This window comes from Tachypleus tridentatus, chromosome 4 (genome assembly GCF_004210375.1).
Source record: "Tachypleus tridentatus isolate NWPU-2018 chromosome 4, ASM421037v1, whole genome shotgun sequence".
NCBI lineage: Eukaryota > Metazoa > Arthropoda > Merostomata > Xiphosura > Limulidae > Tachypleus > Tachypleus tridentatus.
The window spans coordinates 46,710,088-46,715,568 of NC_134828.1; the positions used below are offsets into that span (position 1 = coordinate 46,710,088).

A 5,481-nucleotide genomic window follows, 5' to 3' on the forward strand; every position below is an offset into this window, starting at 1 on the left:
TTATAAACTACGTTTTGCTGCCAATCTCATTGACTTAAGTGGTAAACATGTTATTTAATAAAACTTTTGAAAATAACACTCCAAACGTCGTAACACGTGCACGTTAACCTACATTTAAAGTTTTTATCTTACAAACAATCAAATATTTTAAAGATATAAAATATATATAATCTATACTCTTGGATAAAAAGAAATTCATAAATGAACAGAGACAATGGATGGAACTTAAAAGTAAACTACCATTTAAGAAACAACATATTATACCAATAGGCCTGGAACTATTTAGCACTTCCATATTCTGGAGTATCACACAGTCTCACAATTTATTTTTAACACTGTCTTTTATTCTTTCCAATTATTATTGTTTCTTAACAACTTCTATTTTCATTCTATTTGTTTTTAAAGTTCATCATAAAATATACTGTAGTCCTCACTATTTTTGTATCTCATAAAATAGTTATATATGTAATATGTTAGTGTAGCTATATAGTTAGTGTTACAATTGTGCTTTAATGTTAGAACAACAACAAACCAAATATAATAATACGTATATTCATAGAGTTATAGACACAGAGAGAGAGCACTCTCACACATTGACAAATCACAGGCTGTGACGTAATAGAGGTTTCAAAACGGCCGCTAAAACAGGAACAATGTAAACAACACACTAGCACGCGTGAATTTCGAAGGAGGTGAAAATTACCTGAGAAAACTATATAATAATCTTAACATGTCTGCAATTACAGCAATTATGAAGCAAATTGCGTGCATGAAGTAAACTTGCGCAGTTAATAGCTAGTCTTATTGTCGAATAACACTCAGTGGTCATCATAACGTACCTGAATCCGTAGAAATTTAGTCTATATTTACGTATGAGCACGAGCCATAGTATCTAAATTCGCCAATGAGTTTATATATATTTCAACAAATAAATTTCCCATACTTTTGTGACTGAAAAGCATTGTAGGCAGTCTGGAATACAAAAATGTTCAAATTCCACATTGAAATGTCCTGTCTACAGACTTTTATAAATCCAGTAGCGAATTTAGGCCCTATGGCTCGTTAGCTTCAAAATGTGCGACTTGGTGCTATTTCCTTTCATTGCGTGCTAATTCCCATTCATCTTGTAGAAACTGATATTAAATGAACAAGAAGATAAAAATAAATTATAAAGATTAATATGCTGCCAGTGTTGATTCGGCCCTCGCTGTTATGACCCGAAAATCCTTTCTGGAAATCTTACCCAGACTGGAAACCTGTCATGTTTAGTATATCATAAAACGATGCAAGGGGTAATTCTGACTTGTGATCAGTCGGGATATTTAGTATATCATTGTTCTAGCTTTTAAAATCGTCAATCACTTTGTTGAGTTTTATATTCAATTCATTACATCGCATACATTTCGTGAGATAACAGTGAAGAATACATAGTCAGACCAACATGCTACTGAAAAATAAGTGATAATATGTACTGTTATTTGGAAGGTATGCCAACTAGCATTAGTTACATTATATATATACAATGTCAAAAATGTATTAAATTTTACAATGTTAATTTCAGAATAGACATATAGGAGGAAAGAATTTACACAAATTACAGGTGAATCTATGGACCTTCAGAACAAAGAAACACCTGTGTAACAGCACAGTTAAATTATAAGATATATACACTATAATTATATGTATAATTATATATTATTGACAATTTTTTTGTTTATAAGGTAACAGCACAGCTAATTAAACATCTATTTTGTTTTAAATGATACTATTACATTGTACATCCTATATGTGTGAATGTTGTATATATTAAATATAAAATCATTTTTACAGTGTCATATTATTGTGCAGTATTATATATATATGTACATAACAACTTTAAAGAGACATACACGGTTTAACAATTTTTACATAAATTAATTGAATAAAATGTAAATGTATGATGAGCTCAGGGTCTCATACATAAAAGGAATACATTATGCATAACATTTTTAATAGTTTAACTGATCATAATACATGATACATAGAAATTATTTTGACATACACTCACAAAGTATTCATATTTGCTCATTTTGGAGTTCTTCGAATTATAACATTTTGCAATAATAGAAAAAAGAATTATTGCAACATCCAGTTTTGATTTTAACATCTATATAACAAATGAACTACTGTAGAAAATTGTTAATCATTATTCTGTCTGATCTTCCACTGGGACAATTGAACAGTATGAATGCTCGACACATGATGTCTTTTTCTTGGCAGGTACTGGATATGTTTGCTTGATTTCAGGAACTCGTTTTGTTGGAAGTTGTCTACTTTGTGATTGTACAACTTGCTTATATCAAGGATGACCTGGGATGATGGTTGGCAGTTCACACTTCAATATGTCATCTTCTTTTATGTCTCTTGGGTGCACTCCTGTAAATAGATGAAAATTATTTTTTTAAGCTAAACAGGTTTTCACAAAAAAGGCCATTGGTTGTTTGTTGTTATCTTATTTTTTAAACAGAGCGAAAATTAAATGTACGTGTCCTGTAAACAGTAACAAACATAGGCAGTCATTATTATACATTTTATATATGTTATAAAGTCATTGAGTTTATTTTTCAAAATTAAAAATATGAGTTTTCTTTTTAAAATATTAATAAGTATTGACGGTGTTGTCCAAGTAGTTTCATACCTCTCATTTTGCCAGAAAGTTTTTACTGCGCACCCTGTGATGCCTGAAATTCTTCACGACTTACATTCTTCAAACATTGTTGGCGAACTGCTTCATCAGAAGGGAACCTAAAAATAAAATTGTACTGTAACTGAGTTTAAGGATACACTTTCCGACATCTCTCTGCTACATCTATTTAAAATCTTCTTTTCAAATTTAAAATTGGACAAGAAAAATCAGCATTAGGACCAAAAACGTGCTTAGTCTGCACCTAATTTTCACAAGCGGTCATTGTCATTCATGATTTGGCTGCTTGATCGCTTATTCATACCTAAATATTGGTATATTTAATACCTCAGTATACATCAGTACCATATCAAATTCATTTCTGACGTTTAATACCTTAATTAGGCCTACGGTGTATAGCCTAGTAGATCTAGTGGAAATTGATACATTACAATACAGTTTGGCTCTTTGGGCCTTGACAGACGATAATTTGCAACTGCTCGAGCTTCAAAGCCTTCATTTTGAAAGAAAGGTTCATAAATATGAATACTTACTCATGGAAGGAGATTCCTGAGGCCTTTTTACACTGATTTGTGCCATTAAAACAATAACAGCTCTCGAGCATTGTTTGAGAAGTTGGCAATTGTCCGTCAGTGATGGCTCGGCATGGTCAAGTGGGTTAAGGTGTTCAACTCGTAATCTGTAAAGAAAAATAAAAAATGAAAACGCGAACACTTGTAGCTATCTTTTAAATAAACATTATGAAATATCTTTATTGTATTCACAGACTGACAGAGAGAACACTTCTAAAACAAAAGGTCCGACATAGTCGAGTTATTAGGGTGCTAGACTCGTAATCTGAAGGTCACAGGATCGAATAATCGTCACACCAAACATGCCTCACATTTTCAATCGTGGGGGGGTAATGATACGGTCAATCCCACTATACGTTGGTAAAAGAGTAACCCAAGAGTTGGCGGTGGTTGGTGATGACTAGCTGCTTTCCCTCTAGTCTTACACTGCTAAATTAGGGACGGCTAGCGCAGATAGCCCTTGAATAGCTTTGCGCAAAATTCAAAACAACCAAACAAACCGTCAGTAACATTCGGATGTATTTTCCCATTTTTGACAATGGCGGCGACTTCCCCATGTCGTCACACAGTCACGTGATCAGAGCTCGCTCTGTTTATAACTGTGCATATACTGTAGAACGCACGTTACGTCAAACTATTGATTAATAATAATAATACATATACAGTAGATCCTGGTTTGGACGACCCCCGCTGTCGCCGACCACCCGGTGTTTCCGACCATATTTCTGCCAACAGACGGCTTTCAATGTTATTTTCCCCGTAGTGACCGACCACCCGCTGGACGCGACCAGAGACCGCCCGTGTGTGATCAAAAACCGGTCGTTTGGTCGCTTAAATGCTGGTCTTAACGGTCATTTCATAATACCTCACGTCTGATAATTGACAGTTTTGTCCAATGTACTGATGTAAAATATTGCTAAACAAACAAACCCACACCACACGCCAGTTTTTCATTGATAATTGCTGAACAAACATGTCGCATCCAATTAGTAGATTAGTAGACCAAATCATACGAAAAATGATCAGTTCGGTTAAGGTATAAATAGGAGGCATATATTTATTAAAAATCAGTTTCAATTTGATTCTTTTGCTCTACAGATATTCAAAACGTCTTTATCTTCATTCTGAAGTCATGGCTGATTGTCGAAAACGCAAAGTGCTTTCACTAGAAGATCGTGTGAAAGTTGTTTGAAGGCGGCAAAAGCTGCAGAAAAATTGCAGAATCCATGAACGTTGGAAAGACACAAATACAGAGCATAGTAAATGACAAAGAAAAAATAATGTCACTGTGGCAAAATGGTGCTAACACTGGCCAAAAATATCAGAAAGTACGGAAAACAGTCTACACAGAGCTGGACGAAAGAGTGTGGGACTGGTTTTGTGCCGCACGTGCCAAAAACCACCCTGTTACTGGCGTAGCCTTGAAGGAATATGCACAGATGAAAGCCACAGAAATGAATCTGGATGACTTCACTGCCTCCAATGGTAATTATTTAGGCCTATAAATTTCCAGCTTGATAACCCAAAATGTTTTAATATGCATTCACTTTTGTTTTATTTGACTTGAATAAGTTTAAGTTACTTTCGCAAATTTTAACGCGTGTTTTGTTTTCTATGTTACAGGCTGGCTAGAGGCTTTCCAAAAACGCAACAATCTGTCCATGAAAGTGTTGAATGGAGAAGCAGCAGACGTGAATCCTGCAGCAGTCGATGACTGGAACAAGCGCCTGGCAGCTATTACCGAGGGCTACGAGTTGAAGGATATCTTCAACGCAGATGAGACGGGGCTGTTCTATAGAGCCCTACCCACCCGTTCACTTGTCAAGAAGGGGGACACTTGCAGTGGGGGCCAAAATTCCAAGGAGCGGCTCACCATTTTACTCGCGTGCAGTGCCTCCGGCGAGAAGCTGACCCCATTAGTGATCGGGAAATCTGCCAAGCCCCGCTGTTTTGGCAACCTGTCAACATCATCGCTTCCCGTAATATATAAACACAATAAGAAGGCGTGGATGACCAGCACTATCTTCAGGGATTGGCTCACAACTATCAACAATAAAATGAAGCTGCAGAAGAGGAAAATCCTAATGTTTGTGGACAACTGCCCCGCTCACCCCGCCATCACCCTGTCAAATGTCAAGCTGCATTTCCTGTCTCCGAACACGACATCAAAGCTACAGCCATGCGACGCAGGAATCATCCGTGCTTTCAAGGCGCATTACAGGAAGC

At 35.9% G+C, this 5,481-nt stretch overlaps 1 long non-coding RNA gene across 1 annotated transcript; it reads right to left on the bottom strand.

Moving 5' to 3' along the window:
• Positions 1–2,119: 2,119 nt before the first annotated feature.
• On the bottom strand, positions 2,120–5,105 carry LOC143249054 (uncharacterized). Its single transcript, XR_013027418.1, has 3 exons — positions 3,217–5,105; positions 2,678–2,784; positions 2,120–2,415 (listed from the first exon to the last, which is right to left on the bottom strand). It is a non-coding gene; the product is annotated as an uncharacterized LOC143249054 (long non-coding RNA).
• Between the last annotated feature and the right edge of the window lie 376 nt (positions 5,106–5,481).